General features: G+C 47.1%; 1 protein-coding gene and 1 non-coding gene across 5 annotated transcripts in view; both read left to right on the top strand.

The window, feature by feature from the left end:
* POR (cytochrome p450 oxidoreductase) overlaps window positions 1–18,629 on the top strand; it is a 70,969-nt gene that overhangs the window by 11,651 nt on the left and 40,689 nt on the right. The window lies entirely within an intron of this gene.
* Window positions 17,113–17,247, top strand: LOC112209903 (small nucleolar RNA SNORA14). The gene has a single exon (XR_002944892.2). It is a non-coding gene; the product is annotated as a small nucleolar RNA SNORA14 (small nucleolar RNA).

The raw sequence follows: 18,629 nt of genomic DNA, 5'->3' as shown, positions 1-18,629 counted from the left end.
AAAATACAAAATTAGCCAGGCATGGTGGTGCATGCCTGTAATCCCAGCTACTTGGGAGGCTGAGGCAGGAGAATCGCTTGAACCCGGGGGGCAGAGGTTGCAGTGAGCTGAGGTTGCGCCATTGCATTCCATCCAGCCTGGGCAACAAGAGCGAAACTCCGTCTCAAAAAAACAAAAACCAAAAACAAATATTGAGCACTCATGTTATGCAAAGTCTGATGAGCACCAGGGTTACAGAGGTGCAGGATAGCTCCACCCAGACACGAGACCAATCCTGTGTCCTTCTGCAGGGATTATTTCATCTTGGGCAATGCTGTCATCTGATGATGTGGCCAGGATGTCAGCTGCAAAATGAACCGCAGGTCATTCAGTGAGGCTGCGTCTACCTGTAACTTTGCCGTATCCTAAAAAGGTCTTGAAGGGCAGACAGATGGTTGATAGAATAGCTCTGGAGACAGTTGGTCTGGGTTTGAATCCTGGTTCCACCATTTATCGATTCCCTGATGTTGGACAAGGTCCTTTAACCTTTGTGATAATTACAGCTCCTGTATGTCAGAGCAGTGTTAAAACACTGTTCATTAGTTAAAAACAAATCAGGGCCGGGCTTGGTGGCTCACACCTGTAATCCCAGCACTTTGGGAGATTGAGGTGGGCTAATGGCTTGAGCCCAGGAGTTCGAGACCAACCTGGGCAACATGGCGAAACCCCGTATCTTAACAAAAAATTAATGGGGCTTGGTGGTGGGCGCCTGTAGTCCCAGCAACGCAGGAGGCTGGGTTGTCATCACGCCACTGTACAGCAGCCTGGCTGACAGAGTGAGACCCTGTCTCAAAAAAAAAAAAAAAAAAAAAAAACCCAAAAAACAAAAACCAGGTCAGGAGTGGGGAGTGACTGCTGATGAGTGTGGGATTTCCTTTTGAGGGTATGAAGATGCTCTGGAATCTGGTAGTGGTGATGCTTGCACAATGGGTGAATATAGTGAAAACCACTGAATTTTATACTTTAAAATGATGAATTTTATGGTGTGTGAATTCTGTCTCAGTTTTTTTTTTTTTTTTTTTTTTTGAGACTGACTCTCGCTCTGTGGTCCAGGCTGGAGTGCAGTGGCCCAATCTCAGCCCACTGCAACCTCTGCCTCCCGGGTTCCAGTGATTCTCTTGCCTCAGCCTCCTGAGTAGCTGGGATTACAGGTGCCCACCACCACGCCCAGCTAATTTTTGTATTTTTAGTAGAGACGGGGTTTCACCATGTTGGCCAGACTGGTCTCGAACTCCTGACCTCAAGTGATCTTGCCCTCCTCGGCCTGAGGCATGAGCCACTGCTCCCAGTCTCTCAGGTTTCTTTTTTTTTTTTTGAGACAGAGTCTTGCTCTGTTGCCCAGGCTGGAGTACAGTGGAACAATCTCCACTTACCACAACCTCCACCTCCTAGGTTCAAGTGATTCTCCTGCCTCAGCCTCCCAAGTAGCTGGGATTACAGGCACACACTGCCATACCCAGCTAATTTTTGTATTTTTAGTAGAGATGGGGTTTCACTATGTTGGCCAGGCTGGTCTCGAACTCCTGACCTTGTGATCCACCCACCTCGGCCTCTCAAAGTACTGGGATTACAGGTGTGAGCCACCGCACCCGGCTTCTATCTCAGTTTTTAAAAATCAGGTTTATAGGTCATGAGTTCTTGAGCAACTAGACTCCCACCAGTTGTGCCTCCAGTTCCCTGTCACCTTGAGCTAGTCGTGGACACCTGCAGCAGACGTATGTTCACTGCGTGTTTCTGGGCTCCCACACATTTCTAAGCCCTCTTGAAGTTAACTTCGGGTAATGGCCTGTGAGAGGAAGTCACGTATGTCACTTCTGGATGGAAGCATTTAAGAGCCAGGGCCGGGCCCTCCAACAATCTTCTTCCCATCGGGACGGCCCCGGAAGTTGAACATTGAGATGGTGGAATGACAAGAGAAAAAGCTGCTTGAACCACTGAGTCACCTTATGGAGGCCAAGGGCCTAGCGGAGTCACCCTGCCCACACTAGACGTTGCTTAGAGTTCAGCTTGAAGCCATGTGATGTGGGTCACTGCCCAGGAGGACTTTTTTCTAGTGCTGTGGCCTGGAGGACTTTCCCTCTAGCCTCTCATGCAGGTGTACTGTGTGATGTCGTGGGTCTCTTTTCTAACAGGAAGCCCCAGTGGGTGCAGCAGAGCCGTGGCTCTCCCAACTCAAGCACATCTCCACAGCTAGCTGCCGGCAAGTACGCAGCTCTCTTGGTGGTGTCTGAGAAATGGAGCATTAAGCCCTCAGTCTAAAGGAGCATCTTGGGTAACCTAGTGTACCTGTCTCGAGCAGCAGGCATAGTACAATGTCAGGCCAGCACCAAAGGATTTTGTCTTCCTTGTAAGACAACATGGGGCAATAGAAAGCTCTGTATGGGCAATCTTGTAAATGGTATAATAATTATGATGCTTTTATAGACACCGCATGACCGTCCTTAGTCACCATAGCGATGGGATCTAATTATTACTGACTTGTTCATGTTGTGGGTTTTTAGTAACCCTACTGCCCACATTCTAGAATTTAAACACATGCTGTGAATATCCAAGCACAGGTCACAGAGATGACCTAGAGTTGGTGCTCAGTACACTTTTTTTGTTTTTTTGAGACCGAGTCTGGCTCTATCGCCCAGGCTGGAGTGCAGTGGTGCGATTTCAGCTCAGCGCAACCTCCGCCTCCCGGGTTCAAGTGATTTTCCTGCCTCAGCCTCCTGAGTAGCTGGGATTACAGAGCATGCACCACCATGCCCAGCTACTTTTTGTATTTTTAGTTTCACCATGTTGGCCAGGCTGGTCTTGAACTCCTGACCTCAGGTGATCTTCCCACTTTGGCCTCCCAAAGTGCTGGGATAACAGGTGTGAGCCACCGCGCCCGGCCTCAATACACATGTGATTGACACCAGCCTTGAATGCATAGCAATGACCGAACGTCAAGGTGAAACGCAAGCAACGCTGGGGAAGGAATGACCAATACGGTGCCCTCTGAGGCCTCAGCCCAGGGGCCATCTGGCTTGTCTGTCTCATTAGTACCATTGTTCCCTGTCAGCTTGTGGAAGAGCTGATTTGAAACCACTTGTTGGACTGAAGGAAGCCACCCACTGACCAATACCTGTTCTGTGGGTGAAGCTGTCGCCCAGAGCACCCCCTGTGACTCCGTGGTCCTCTATGCACTAGTAGAAACTCTGTTTTTGCTGAATGGCACAGCCCACTACTAGCTGAATGTGGGGTGACAGTAGCCAGCATGAGAACCATCAAGACCATTGTGGGCCAGGAGTTGGGTCACCCCTTCCTTGTCTAGGGTTGCAACAAGAAGTGACAGAGAGGGTCCCACAAGGTCTTTAAATCTCCCTCTGTAAGTTGTGGGAATTTCAGTAACTTGCTTGGTCCTTAGGGCTTTGAATCTGAGTCTATAAAATGGGTGAAATAATATTTCTCTAAACAGGTTTATCATATGCATCAAAAGAAATTGTAGAAGGTGCCTAGCCAGGGTGCTTGGCACATAGTAGGTGTTGAGTGAATGTTGGTTGCATTGCTTGGCTCCTCCTTAGTGAGCCTGTAGTAAACACAGTGCTGTGTAGACTAGGCAGGCCTTTCTCTCTTCTGCAATTCTGAGTGCTTTTTCTTAAGAACCAAGGGGTACTAACCCTTGTTTTAGAGACATTCAGAAACTAGCCAGGCGTAGTGGTGTGCACCTGTAGTCCCAGCTCCTCGGGAGGCTGAGGTGGGAGGATCACTTGATCCTGGGAGGTAGAGGTTGTGGTGACCTATGATTGCACCACTGCACTCCAGCCTGGACAACAGAGCAAGACCCTGTCTAAAAATAAATAAAATAAAATAAATAAATAAATGTAAACAAGGAAATAGAAAACGTTTATACTGACGGAGTCTCGCTGTGTCGCCCAGGCTGGAGTGCAGTGGCACGATCTTGGCTCACTGCAGCCTCCACCTCCCGGGTTCAAGTGATTCTCCTGCCTCAGCCTCCCAAGTAGCTGGAATTACAGGCATGTGCCACCACGCCCGTCTAATTTTGTATTTTTAGTAAAGACAGGGTTTCTCCATGTTGGTCAGGCTGGTCTCCAACTCCCGACCTCAGGTGATCCGCCCACCTCGACCTCCCAGAGTGCTGGGATTACAGGCATGAGCCACCTTGCCCGGCCCTTATGTATTTATTTTTTAAAGACAGGGTCTTGCTCTGTCACCCAGGCTGGAGTGCAGTGTTGGGATCATATCTCACTGTAACCCCCAATTCCTGGGCTCAAGTGATCCTCTAACCTCAGCCTCCTGAGTAGCGGGGACTACAGGTGTGCACCACCACACCTCACTAATTTTTTAATTTTCTGTAGAGATGGGGTTTCACTATGTTACCCAGGCTGGTCTCAAACTCCTGGCCTCAATCCATCCTCCTGCCTCAGCCTCTCAATGTGCTGGGATTACAGGCATGAGCCACTGTGCCTGTCCAGCAACAATATTTATAACAGCCCCCAAAAGGAAACAATCCAAGTATCCATCACCCATTGAATGGATAAACAAAATGTGGTATATCCATACGATGAAATGTTACTCAGGCATGAAGAGGAATGAAGGGCTTTTATGCATGCCACAACGTGGATGGACCTTGAAGACATTATTCTAAGTGAAAGAAGCCAGTTACAAAGGGCCACTTATTGTGTGATTTTATTTATTTATTTATCTATTTATTTATTTATTTATTTGAGACACAGTCTCCCTCTCTCACCCAGGCTATAATGCAGTGGTGCAGTCTTGGCTCACTGCAACCTCCACCTCCCAGGTTCAAGCGATTCTCCTGCCGTAGCCTCCCGAGTAGCTGGGATTACAGGCGCCTGTCATCACACCCAACTAATTTTTTTGTATTTTTAGTAGAGACGGGGTTTCACCACGTTGGACAGGTTGGTCTCGAACTCCTGTCCTCAAGTGATCCTCCCGCCTTGGTCTCCCAAAGTGCTGGGATTACAGGTGTGAGCCTCCGCACCTGGCCTGTTTTTCCTTTTAAAGCCGTGACTCTATTTTCCCTTCTGGCCTTGGTGTGTGCTCTTCCCCACTCTGTCTCCTTCCCTTTTGAGTCCTTTCCATCAGGAAGCCCTCCTTAACCACTACCAGACTCACCCACACATGAACCGGCTCCCATCTGTTCTGTTTATTTTGGCAAGGAAATAAAGATGTGTCTTCCACCAGAAAAGCTGAGGCCACTACTCAATTCAGTTTGCCCTCCCTGCTGGGGCACAGGTGCCATGGCCTCCCTTAAGTGCTTATTAATTCCTGTGTTTCAGCTTTCATCCTTCCACCTGCTGCTAGGCCTCTGTGCACACAGTGCTTTGTGGAATTGCTCCTGTCTCTTCAGCTTAGCAGCGTGCCTTGAAGAGGAAGAGCTGCAGAGAAATTTTGAAAATAAATTGCTTTTTGAAAAATAATTTGACAGTAAGTCAGGGACCTTAAAAATATTTGTTCCCTTTGATTCAGAAATATTTCTAAGACAAATTCAGAAATTCTTTTTTTTTTTTTTTTGAGACAAATTCTGTCTCTGTCTGCCCAGGCTGGAGTGCAGTGGTGCAGTCTTGGCTCACTGCAACCTCCGCCTCCCAGGTTCAAGTGATTCTCATGCCTCAGCCCCCCGAGTAGCTGGAACTGCAGGTGTGCACCAACACGCCCAGCTAATTGTTGTATTGTTTTATAGAAACAGGGATGTGTTGTGTTGCCCAGGCTAGTCTTGAACTCCTGAGCTTAAGCAATCTGCCTGCCTCGGCCTCCCAAAGTGCTGGGACTACAGGCATGTACCACTGCGCCTGGCCAGAATTTCTATTTTAAGGAACTTATCAGTGGCTTACAAAGACTTATGTTGAAAATATATCAATCCTGTTTTTCATGACTTTTTTAAAAACAGTTTTTTTTTCTGTACTAGAAAATGCACTGTAACTTGACATTGTAATAGTGAAAATATAATGACATTTGAGAATTTATAACGAGAAAATGTTCACAATTTAATATATGAAAAGAAGTAGAACAAAATTATATGTAGTATAAAACCGATCATGTTAAAAACATGGGCGGGCACGGTGGCTCACACCTGTAATCCCAGCACTTTGGGAGGCCGAGGTGGGTGGATCACGAGGTCAGGAGTTTGAGACCAGCCTGGCCAACATAGTGAAACCCCATCTCTACTACAAATACAAAGATTAGCCGAGCATGGTGGCAGGCACCTGTAATCCCAGCTACTCCAGAGGCTGAGGCAGGAGAATCCCTTGAACTCGGGAGGCGGAGGTTGCAGTGAGCTGAGCGAGGTGGCACCACTGCATTCCAGCCTGGGCAACAACAGAGCGAGACTCCATCTGAAAAAAAAAAAAAAAAGGAAAAGTATGTCCTGTAATATGCATGTAAAAAACTGGTAGAATGAAACCAAATAAGAGTTTGGATTATGTTTTCCTTAATTTTATGTTTTAAAATATAGCACATTTTCTTCACTAAACATGCTTTTAAATTTTTTAATTGACAAAGTTGTATATATTTATAGTGTATGGCATATTGTTTTGAAGTCTGGTAGAATGGCTAAATTGAGTTAATTAACATATGCATTACCTCACACCTTTTTTTGTGGTGAGAACACTTAAAATCTACTCTTAGCAGTCTTCAAGAGTACAACACATTGCTACTAACTGTAGTCACCATGTTATACAATAGGTCTCTCTTTGTTTTTTTTGTTTGTTTGTTTGTTTTTGAGCGGAGTTTCGCTCTTGTTGCCCAGGCTGGAGTGCGATGGCGCGATCTCGGCTCACTGCAACCTCTGCCTCCCAGGTTCAAGCAATTCTCCTGCTTCAGCCTCTGGAGCAGCCAGGATTACAGGCACCTGCCACCACGCCTGGCTAATTTTTTGTATTTTTAGTAGAGATGGGGGTTTCACCATGTTGCCCAGGCTGGTCTCTAACTCCTGACCTCAGGTGATCCACCTGCCTGGGCCTCCCAAAGTGCTGGGATTACAGGCGTGAGCCACCGCACCCAGCCTCAGTAGGTCTCTTGAACTGTATTTAATTTTAACTTTTTGTTTTGAAATAGTTTCAGATTTGCAAAAAAGTTGCAACAGCAGTGCTAACAATTCTTGAGTGCCCTTTACCCAGATTTCCCCATTGTTAATATTTTACCATATTTGCTTTATCAATGTGTGTGTGTGTGTAGATATATTTTTTCTTGAACTATTTGAGAATGAGTTGCAGATATAACCAAGGTACTTGGTTACCCCTAAGTACTTCAGTGTGTATTTTCTTCAAGGCAAGGACAGTTTTTTTTTTTTTTTGGTAAGCAAAATACAGTGATCAATAGCAGGAAATTAACATTGATATCCTGTGTTGTCTAATCATAGAGTTTCTTTACATTTTGCCGTTAATATCTTTTACATCAGAAAAAATATGTTTTTTTCCTGGTCCAAGACCTCAGAGAGAGAGAGAGAGAGTGTGTGTGTGTGTGTGTGTGTGTGTGTCTTAGATCACTCAGTCTTTATCTTTCATGGCCTTAACATTTTTGAAAAAGTGAGGCCGTGTCTTTGTCAACGTCTCACAGTTTGGTTCGGGTTTGTATAATGTTCCCTTATAACAAGATCCAGCTTCCACCCGAGGCAACAGAGTGAACAACAACAACAAAAAAAGAGGTGACCTGGGTGCTTTTACTACCCTACATTCAGATGTGGGAGCAAAGAAATGACTTAAAGTTGGAGTTTATATTTAAAAGGGAAGCAGAGTGTAAGTTTGGAAAATTTGCAGGCTGGCCATGTGACAGAAAGAAAAAACTTTTTCAAGAGAACTCAAGCAGGCTGTGGAGCAACCGCTTGCTAGAGCGATTTGCAGATTTAAAAAGGAGCCAAGTGCTGATAGCCAAGACTGTGGGAAAAAAAGGCCTTGAAGGCATTTCAGAGACCTTCCCGGCAGCCCCTCCCATTACAGTTGTGGAGGCCTCGGAGGGAAGAATGCTTTGTGGTTCAGGCCCAGTGCCAGGGACAGCCTCAGGACACTGCTCCTCACATCCCTGGCCATTCAGCTTCCAGCCTTGGCTCAAAGGGGCCCAGATACAGCTCAGGCTGCCGCACTAGAGGGTGAAAGCCATGAGCCTTGGCCGCTTCAATGTGGTGGTGAGCCTGTGGGTGGACAGAATGCAAGAGTGAGGGAGGCTTGGCAGCCTCCACCTAGATTTCAGAGAATGTATGGGAAAGCCTGGGAAAGGGGCAGACCCCTTACCGAGAACCTCTGGTAGGAGAGGAATGTGGGACTGGAGGCCCCATACAGAGTTCTCACTGGGGCACTGCCTAGTGGAGCTGTGGGAAGGGGGCCACTGTCCTCCAGACCCCGGAATGGTAGATCCACCAGCATCTTACAACCTGTCCCTGGAAAAGCCACAGGCTGTGAGAGCAGCCTCGGATTGAACCCTGCAAAGCCAGCAGGACAGAGCTGCCCAGGACCTTGGGAGCCCACCCTTCGCACCAGCACGCCCTGGATGTGAGACATGGAGTCAAAGGAGATTATTTGGGAGCTTTAAGATTTAATGACTGTCTGCCAGGTGCGGTGGCTCACACCTGTAATCCCAGCACTATGGGAGGCCGAGGTGGGAGTGCATTGGTGCTATCTCAGTTCACTGCAACCTCCACTTCCTGGGTTCAAGCGATTCTCCTGCCTTAGCCTCCCAAGTAACTGGGACTACAGGCACCCACCACCATGCCCAGGTAATTTTTGTATTTTTAGTAGGGACAGGGTTTCATCATGTTGGCCAGGTTGGTCTCGAACTCCTGACCTCAGGTGATCTGCCCCCCTCGGCCTCCCAAAGTGCTGGGATTATAGGCTTGAGCCACTGCGCCTGGCTGGAGGGACCGGTTTTTTAATTGAGAGGGTTGGTACTTCTCCCTTCCTGCCTTTTTCCAAGGGCTGCTCGGGGCTTGTGTGTGTGTGTGTTTCAAAGACAGAGATCTGTATTTATTAACTCAGGTCAGACACTTGGGATTTTTCACCAGGCATCGTCACCAATCAGCCAGCTCAGATTAATTAATATTAATTTGGTTGGTCTGTTCCCAGGCCCTTGGGGTGCAGGCACTTTCTGTCATTAAGTCCTTGTGACCCAGCCTCGTGTGACACATCTCCCATGATGGGGAGCCACTCCCCCAATAGCGCATTCTATGTTCAGACTCCTTTATTAGAACGTTTTTGCTTGGAGGGGTTGTAAACCTCTCTCCTCTATGACCACTCCTATTTCTGAATGCCAGGCCTCTCCCTTTGGCAGTTTTCTGATCACCTAAAGAAGGGATCAAGTACCTCTGAATCTTCTTTTCTTAGGATTAACTTTTCCAGTGTCTTTACTGTTTCTTTCTTTTTTTTTTTTTTTTTTTGAGAGATGGTCTCGCTCTGTCACCCAGGCTAGAGTGCAATGACACAATCATCATGGCTCACTGCAGCCTCTGCAACCTCTAACTCCCAGGCTTAAGTAATCCTTCTGCCTCAGCCTCCTGAGTAGTTGGGACTACAGGTGCACGCTACGACACCTGGATAATTTTTTTTTTTTTTTGAGATGGAGCGGGTGGTCTCACTTTGTTGCCCAGGCTGGTCTCGAACCTCTGGCCTCAGCACTTCTCCAGCCTCGGCCTCCCAAAGTGCTGAGATTATAGGCGTGAGCCACTATGCCTGTTTCTCTTGTGACAGGTGTTGGGGACTACTGTGCCCTAGAGCCACTTTCTGAGTGTTGCAGTTTGTCTTTGATGTTCAATGTGGAGCTCATTTGGAATTCTATTAAAAGAATCCTTAGTGTGCCTTCCCTTTTGGGGAAGCCATGTTGACTTCAGCCCATCCCATTCTCATTTCGGTAAAGGAGGAGGGAGTAGCACTGCCCATGCTGTGGGCTTGCTGCCGTGGACTTGCTGTAGGAATTGTAACACATGCGTGTGTGGGCAGGGGCTTGGGGGGCAGGTGGCATTCTGATTGCCTCCAGGTGATCTCTCCAGACTGTTGCCCCTGCGCTGGAGGCAGAAGCCGACTTCAGAACTGATCTGCCCAGATTTGAGAAAAGTAAAGCAAGACCCCTGGCTCTCTCTATTTCTCTTATTATTATTATTATTAATTTTTTTTTTTTTTTTTTGAGACCGAGTCCTGCTCTGTCGCCCAGGCTGGAGTGCAGTGGCGCGATCTTGGCTCACTGCAAGCTCCACCTCCCGGGTTCATGCCATTCTCCTGCCTCAGCCTCCCAAGTAGCTGGGACTACAGGCGCCTGCCACCACACCCGGCTAATTTTTTTGTATTTTTAGTAGAGACGGGGTTTCACTGTGTTAGCCAGGATGGTCTCGATATCCTGACTCGTGATCCGCCTGCCTCGGACTCCCAAAGTGCTGGGATTACAGGCGTGAGCCACCGCATCCGGCCTCTGTTTCTCTTTTCTATATTTTTATTCAAAATTAATTGAGGCAATCAGCTAGGCTTGGTGGCTCATGCCTGCAATCCCAGCACTTGGGAGGCCAAGGCAGGTGGATCAGTTGAGATTGGGAGTTTGACATCAGCCTGGACAACATGGTGAAACCCCATCTCTACAAAAAAAAAAAACAAAAACAAAAACAAAAATTAGCCAGGCATGTTGGCGGGTGCCTGTAATTCCAGCTACCTGGGAGGCTGAGGCAGGAGAATTGCTTGAACCCGGGAGGTGGAGGTTGCAGTGAGCCTAGATTGTGCCACTGTACTCCAGCCTGGGGACAAGAGCCAGACCCTGTCTCAAAAAAAAAAAAAAAAAAAAAAGAAGGCCGTGTTTGGTGGCTCACGTCTGTAATCCCAGCACTTTGGAAGGCTGAGAGGGTGGATCACCTGAGGTCAGGAGTTTGAGACCAGCCTGGCCAGCATGGCGAAACCCCATCTCTACTAAAAATACAAAAATTAGCCAGTCGTGGTGGCAGGCACCTGTAATCCCAGCTACTCGGGAGGCTGAGGCAGGAGAATCGCTTGAACCTGGGAGGCAGAGGTTGCAGTGAGCCGAGATCGTGCTATTGCACTCCAGCCTGGGCGACAAGAGCAAAACTCCATCTAAAAAAAAAAAAACAATTGAGGCAAAAGTGGGGATGGTCAGGAGGATGAACCAGCATGAACTCCTATGGAGAGTTTTGTGCCTGTAAATCACCTTGTGCCACCTTTTAATGTTGACGCTGGATTATATCCATGCAATGCCCTGGAGCTTAGGGGAGCTGTGGTCTCGTCCCCTTGGCATTCAAGCCAAGGAGCCGAGGCCGCAGAGATATTGCTAGAAGCAGGCACGGGGAGCTGCAGCTGCAGCATCAGCCCCTGTGGGCCTGGTCAGTTCGATTTGTGCTGAGTCATGCCCACTGTTCGCCTGCTGTCCCTCCCGCACCCCAGTCACGCTTGCACAGATCTGACTCAGCAGCTGCCTTCCTCTTTCACGTCATTGCATCGGGCACATGCTGGTCATGTGTTTCTAAATTAAGTCCTGTTGTGTGGGGAAAAGGCCATCAGCTGGCAGCGTTTGGCCATGGCCATCTTCAGTGGAGAATGTTCTCCAGGATACCTTGGTGAAGGCCCCGTGACTGCATTGATATTAGGGGTGCAGGCATCGTTGTACAGTAGTACCTTCCTGTAGCAGCATTCTGATCACACCACCCCCTTGCCCTGTCCTCACCAGCTTCCCCAGGGCCAAACACCTTAGACTGGCGTACAGGCCCCTAGGCCCTTACGCACTCATCTGGGTGTCTCTTTTAAAAGTTTATCTTGGCCGAGTGTGGTGGCTCTTACCTGTTATCCCAGCACTTTGGGAGGGCAAGGTGGGAGGATTGCTTGAGCCTAGGAGTTTGAGACCAGCCTGGGCAACTTAGTGAGACCCCATCTCTACAAAAAAATTTAAAAAATCAGCTGGTATGGTGGTGCATGCCTATGGTCTCAGCTACGCAGGAGGCTGAGGGAGGAGGATTGCTTGAGCCCAGGAGTTAGAGGCTGCAGTGAGCTATGATCACACCACTGCACTGCAGCCTTGGTGACTCCAGCCTGTTCAGTGAATGAATGAATGCTTATCTCTTATGTGCCATCTATGCATCCCCACATATAAACACATCCCATTGCACCACACTTGAGTTACCCCAGACCCCGAGTTTCTCCTGTTCTAGGCTCTGGTACACGCTTCCTCTATCGGTAGCTTCACTCATCCCCCTAATCTGACTGGTGGACCCTGATCATTCTTCACAATCCAGCCCAGATGTTGGCCTCTGGGAGCCCCTTCCTTGACTGTTTCAGACTGTCATGCCTGCTTTTTCCTTCCAGCTCTATTTCCCCTGCGCCTGGCCTCCCCATGCAGCCGTGACTGTTGGGATAGGTCTGCCCTTTCTCATAGCAGGAGGACACCTTAGGGCAAGGTTGGCATGTCTGCTCCTGCCTGAACCCACACAGTTCCTGGAGTGCAGCAGGTGCTCCTCAGCTGTTTGCTGCACGCGTGGACGTAAGAGTGACAGAAGCATGTCCTTCAACATGACGTTTTTGTACCTGAACATTGTCTAGAGGCTTTCCAGACTGTAAGCTCTGTGGGATTAGGAGCCTGCCTGCCTCGCACTCCCTGGCATCCTTAGTGCTTTGGGCCTCACAGGCCAGCGGAGCCCTCGTGCAGGTTCCAGGCCTGCTTTGGTGGGAGTGCTCAGTGCTTTTAGCCACACAGAGCTGTGGCCTGCAAGGCTTTCGGAGTACATCTCCAGCACATCTGAGAATCCGGAAGCAACTCAGAGTTTCTGGAATGGATTTCACAAAGTCTGTGAATAAGAGGGCCCCACAGGCCCTACTCAACAGCCTTTTTTTTTTTTTTTTTTTTTTTAAATACAGAAGATGCTAGTTTTTAAATACAGAAGATGCTAGTCTTCAAAGAACCTCTTTACTCTTTTACTCTTTTTCTTTTTTTTTCGAGACAGAGTCTCATTCTGTCGCCCAGGCTGGAGTGCAGTGGCATGATTTTGGCTCACTGCAACCTTCACCTCCTAGGTGCAAGTGATTCTCCTGCCTCAGCAGCCTCCAGAGTAGCTGGAATTACAGGGGTGCGCCACCATACTTGGCTAATTTTTGTATTTTTACTAGAGACTGGGTTTCCCAATGTTGGCCAGGCTGGTCTCGAGCTCCTGACCTCAAGTGATCCACCCGCCTCAGCCTCCCAAAGTGTTGGGATTACAGGCGTGAGCCACTGCACCTGGCCCTCTTTACTCTTATTATATAGTGATGGGGTCTTGCTTTGTTGCCCAGGCTGGAGTGCAGTGATACTCACTGCAGCCTCAACCTGCAGGGCTCAAGTGATCTCCTGCCTTACCTCCCAAATAGCTGGGACTACAGACCTGAGCCAACGCTCCCCACCTCTTTACTCTTATTTTATTTTATATTTATTTATTTATTGAGACGGAGTCTCACTGTGTTGCCCAGGCTGGAGTGCAATGGTGTCATCTTGGCTCACTGCAGCCTCCGCCTCCTGAGTTCAAGTGATTCTCCTGCCTCAGCCTCCCAAGTACCTGGGATTACAGGCACGCACCACCACGCCTGGCTAGTTATTTTTGTATTTTTAGTAGAGACGGGGTTTCGCCATGTTGGCCAGGCTGGTCTCAAACTCCTGACCTCAGGTGATCCACCTGCCTCAGCCTCCCAAAGTGCTGGGATTCCAGGCGTGAGCCGCTGTGCCTGGCTTACTCTTATCTTAGATATCACGCTAACAAGCAGCTGATTTCCCAATTTACGCAGATTCAAAGCAGCCAATTAGAAATGGGTGAGAGACTTTTGAAAAAAAACGTAGGCACTCTCATGGCTGGGTGCAGTGGCTCACACCTGTAATCCCAGCACTTTGGGAGGCTGAGGCAGGTGGATCACGAAGTCAGGAGATCGAGACCATCCTGGCTAATATGGTGAAACCCCATCTCTACTAAAAACACAAAAAATTAGCCGGGTGTGGTGGCAGGCGCCTGTAGTCCCAGCTACTCAGGAGGCTGAGGAAGGAGAATGGCGTGAACCCAGGAGGCGGAGCTTGCTGTCAGCTGAGATTGCGCCACTGTACTCCAGCCTGGACGACAGAGCAAGACTCCATCTCAAAAAAGAAAAAAGCAAAAACGTAGGCACTCTCATAATGGTGAGGGTCATCCTGCCTCAAGAAAAGACAAACACTATCAACAACAAAGATGCAGGGGCCGGGTGTGCTGGCTCACACCTGGAATCCCAGGACTTTGGGAGACCAAGGTGCGAGGATTGCTTGAGCCCAGGAGTTTGAGACCAGCCTGGGCAACCAAGCGAGACCCCATCTCTACAGAAATAAAAGTTTTTTAAAAATTAGCTCTGTGAGGTGGTGCATACCTATAGTCTCAGAGAGGCTAAGGTGGGAGGATGGCTTGAGGCCAGGAGTATGAGGGTGCAGTGAACTATGCTACTGCTTTCCACCCTGGGTAACAGAGTGAGACTGTGTCTCTCAAAACAAGCAAACAGACCAAAAAGATGCAGGAACCTGAGATCCCACAGCCTGGGTTCCCTCTGTGTGCAAGCAACCTCTCCTGCCTCTTTAGGCCCTAAGTATGTTGTACAATGACACGATGGCCGAGTAGTCTACAAAAGGAACCGTGCATGGACTCGAGACAGCATGGACATGGTTCACGTATTCTGGAAGTATTTCTCTAGCTGTGTAGAATTTTAGAGCTGAGGATGATCCTTGGTGACCAGCTCCATATTGCTTTATGGAGAAGAAACCTGAGTCCTGGGAGGTCAAGTAACCCGTTCAGACTCCCACAACCAGAGCCTGTGGCATCTGTACTGCCCAGTCAGTACAGAGCTCCAGTAACTAGGTGCACTTCAGTTATCTAGAGTAGGCGCTAATAACTTATTTCTTGGCAGAGGCCAGGTAATAAATATTTTTTAGGCTTTGCATGCCAAGAAGTAAAATCTAGGATGTTATATATAATGAGAGGCAACAAGTTTCCATGTTTTTTGTTGATGAAATTCAAATAAGGCTGGTTGCGGTGGTTCACACCTGTAATCCCAGCACTTTGGGAGGCCAAGGCGGGAGAATTGCTTGAGCCCAGGTGTTTGAGACCAGCCTGGGCAACTTAGCCAGACCCTGTCTCTATATTTTGAAATATATATTTTTAAAATAAATTCGAGTAATAACTAATAACAGTTGAGTGCAAATTTTTAATACAGGTTTGTTAATAAGAAGAATGGAATGATTTTTGTAGGGATAACAATTTTGGGCCAGGTGCCATGACTCACGCCTCTAATCCCAGCACTCTTGGAGGCTGAGGTGGGAGGATTGCTTGAGTCCAGGAGTTTGAGACCAGCCTGGGCAACATGGCTAACCCCTATCTCTACAAAAAAATATTTAAAAAGTTAGCTGGGCATGGTGGGTAGTATACACCTGTAGTCCCAACTACTGTGGAGACTGAGGTGGGAGGATCACTTGAGCCCAGAAGGTTGAGGCTGGAGTGAGCTGCGATTGTGCCACTGCACTGCAGTCTGGGTGACAAAGCAAGACCCAGTCTCAAAAAAACAAAAAACAGAAAACAATTTTGTTTCATTGGGGTTCTGAATTAGTGTTCCCAAACATCAAAATCTGTTGCAAATATCCCCGTGTCAGTGCTCATCTGTAATGAGATTGTATAGGTGACATCTTTGAAAATATCTTTTCACACAAATAGGTACTGCCAAGTTATATTGGTCAGGGAGCATAAATTTTGATGGAGCATTTTAATCATTGGAAGACAGCATTTATAGATTTTTTTTTTTAGATTCCCCTCTTGATATTTGCCTTTTTGCATTATTGCATTGCAGATCAGCCACTTCCAGTTGAAGGTTAGATGAGAGCTGCTCAATTGTACAGTTAAATGGATTTTAAAATATGGGAATTTCCTTCATACTTAGATCAAGATCTGAAAAACGCTGCTGGGGCTAGAACTAGCAGCTCAAAGTTTTTGTTTTTTTTGAGCTCAAGGTTTGAGCTCAAAAAAATGTGCAAAGGTTTCTCACTTGTTCTAACCTTGACAGTCTAGGAATTGTATGACGCAGGTTGACATTACTTGTGATTCATACAATGTTAATTTCATTGCAATGACTTTACCGCAATATAAGTTTTGCATATAACTGCTGTTTTGCCTTATAATTTTAGATTGGCCTCATTAAGAAACATCAAGTCTGCAGCAAAAGCTAATTTCCAAAGCAATTTAGTATTAGGTAATAGTGGTTGAGGGCAGTTCTTTCTTTTTTCTTTTTCTTTTTTTTTTTTTATTGAGATGTAGTCTTGCTCTGTCACCCAGGCTGGAGTGCAGTGGCATGATCTCGGCTCATCACAACCTCCACCTCCCAGGTTCAAGCGATTCTTCTGCCTCAGCCTCCTGAGTAGCTGGGACTACAGGCACGTGGCACCACACCCAGCTAATTTTTTGTATTTTTAGTAGAGATGGGGTTTCACCGTGTTAGCCAGGATGGTCTCGATCTCCTCACCTTGTGATCCGCCTGGCTTGGCTTCCCAAAATGCTGGGTTTACAGGCATGAGCCACCGTGCCCGGCCCTCTCTTTTTTTATTTTTTATTTTTATTTTTAGACTAAGAGGGCAGTACTTTTCAGTTATTCTTGTTCAGAAAAGATTTAATATTCACTCTGAGCTCAAAATAGTCACACCAGACTTTACCACTGCTAAGCTGCTGAACTGCTGTATGGTAGGCCAGTTAGGATATTCAGCTTCTATTTTTGACAAAAATCCTTAAGACCAACTTAGGTTAAGTCCATGAGAGCAGATACTGTTGACATTCCCTTGTTCGATCACATATAATAGATTCAAATTTTTTGCATAATATCTGCTGGTGAATAATATAGTGAACAACCATAGGCTCCAACTAAGCCTTTTTCTGCCCCCCACATTCATTATAACACATCTTAGTGGATTCCACTTCAGATTGTACTAAACTTTTCTCAACTTCTTTGAAAATGCTCTTATTTGTAGTTGTTTCATGCTAATTCTTCAAACTTGGTATTGACTCCCCAAGTAAACAACAACTGAAAAGTATTGGTAACGTCTTTAGATTCATCAAGAGCCAAGGAATTGCATTCTTAAACCCTCTTGGTGGCTTCCCTGTAAATGCTTCCAAGATATGAGCGAATGCTATAGAAATTGCAGGAAAGTCCAAAGGGCTGCGTGTGTCCTGTGGCTCAGTCTTATTTCATACCTGCAACATCTTTTAAGGGAAATTTGCAAAAGGGAGAATTATCAACTTTAAAAAAAAAATAGCCAAGGAAACCTCGACTCTTCAAGGAAGCAAGGAAACGTGCTCTCCTTGGGAGTGACATCAGAGGAGGCCCAGTGTGAGTCAGGACTTCACCACCACCTGGCGGAACCAGGGAGCCCCACCCCATGTGTCAGTGGAGATCATGTGCGGTCTTCCCTCTCCAAGCTAGGGTTTGTCAGCAGAGGCCCAGGAGGGAGACTGAATCTCGCCTGACAGCAATGAACTGATACCTTCCTTCCCTATAAGCAGGTGACAGACAATATTTAATAAAATCAAAAGAGGCTGGGTGCAATGGCTTACACCTGTAATCCCAACACTTTGGGAGGCCAAGGTGGGTGGATCACTTGAGGCCAGGAGTTTGAGACCAGCCCCAGCAACATGGTGAGACCCTGTCTTTACTAAAAATACAAAAAAATAAATTAGCCAGGTGTGGTGGCACACGCCTGTAATCACAGCTACTGTGGTGGCTGAGGCATGAGAATCAGTTGAACCTGGGAGGCAGAGGTTGCAGTGCACTGAGATCACACAATTGCACTCCAGCCTGGGCAATAGAGACAGACTCTGTCTCAAAAATAAAATAGGCTTAAATAAGATTCAGGATCTTAAAGTACCCAGAATGCCCAGAATACAATAAAAATCAATCACTATACCAAGAACCACAAAACTCTCAACTTGAATGAGAAAAGAGAGTCAACAGACACCAGCATCAGGATGACACAGATGTTGGAATTAAGATATAAAGAAGAATGAAACAGATGTCTTAGAACTGAAATATACAATAGTCAAAATAGGAAACTGAATGGATGACTCCACAGCAAAATGGAGGAGACAGAAGAGAGAATCCATGAACTTGAAGTTAGAGCAGTAGAAATCACCTAACCTAAACAACAGAAAATAGACTGAAAACCAAAACAAAACAAATGAACAGAGCCTCAGGATTTTGTGGGACTAATAACAAAAGATCTGACTTTCATGTCACCCAAGTCCCAGGAGAAGAAGAGAAAGAGAATGAGGCTGAAAAGTTATTTAAAAAATAATGGCGGCCGGGCACGGTGGCTCACTCCTATAATCCCACCACTTTGGGAGACAGAGGTGGGCAGAATCTCAGGAGTTCGTTACCAGACTGGGCAATGTGGCAAAACCCTGTCTCTACTAAAAATACAAAAATTAGCCAGGTGTGGTGAGGCACACCTGTAGTCCCACCTACTCAGGAGGCTGAGGCAGGAGGATCCCTTGAGCCCGGAGGATCCCTCGAGCCCAGAAAGTTGAGGCTGCAGTGAACAGTGATTGCACCACTACGCCTCCAGCCTGGGTGATAGAGCAAGACCTTGTC

Source organism: Pan troglodytes, chromosome 6 (genome assembly GCF_028858775.2).
Source record: "Pan troglodytes isolate AG18354 chromosome 6, NHGRI_mPanTro3-v2.0_pri, whole genome shotgun sequence".
Taxonomy (NCBI): domain Eukaryota; kingdom Metazoa; phylum Chordata; class Mammalia; order Primates; family Hominidae; genus Pan; species Pan troglodytes.
Note: the sequence above shows the minus strand (reverse complement) of the source record. Positions and strands in the feature narration are given on the sequence as shown.